Below are 644 nucleotides of genomic sequence, written 5' to 3'. Positions count from 1 at the left end.
AAACATAAACAAAAACAAAACCCTGGGTCAAAAGTGGCCACTCCAGGCCGGGCGTTGGTGGCGCATGCCTTTAATCCCAGCACCTGGGAAGCAGAGGCAGGAGGATCTCTGTGAGTTCGAGGCCAGCCTGGTCTCCAGAGCAAGTGCCAGCTACACAGAGAAACCCTGTCTCGAGAAACCAAAAAAAGAAAAGAAAAGAAAAACACCTTTGTCCTTGCATTCGGTGAGCCGTCGGGCTCTTTTGGGGTTCCGTAATCTGGGCACAACATTACATTTTTTTATTTATCTATTTATTTATTCATGCATTAATTAATCAATTAATGTATTCTTTCATTAACCCATGGATGCCAGAATCCCCTCGAGAGCTTCCCACAGGGCCGCGCGCACGTGGCCGTCCCCGGCGGAGCCCAAGCGCCGGCCACTCCCCCCGCCCCCCGCTCGGGGATGGAGCGGCGTCCCCGTCACGTGACCCGCGGGGGCGGCAGCGGCGGGCAGCGGGGGCCTGGGAGTCTCGGCAAACCCACGTGGTCGCCGGGAGCGCGCGGGGGCGGCCAGTGCGCAGGCGCGGCCGCGTGCGCAGGCGCAGACGCGGCCCCGGCGCAGGGCGCTGCTGGCGGTTGGCGAGCGCGGGAGCGGGAGCGGTC

The sequence above is a fragment of the Cricetulus griseus genome, chromosome 9, assembly GCF_003668045.3.
Source record: "Cricetulus griseus strain 17A/GY chromosome 9, alternate assembly CriGri-PICRH-1.0, whole genome shotgun sequence".
In the NCBI taxonomy this organism is placed as follows: domain Eukaryota; kingdom Metazoa; phylum Chordata; class Mammalia; order Rodentia; family Cricetidae; genus Cricetulus; species Cricetulus griseus.
Note: the sequence above shows the minus strand (reverse complement) of the source record.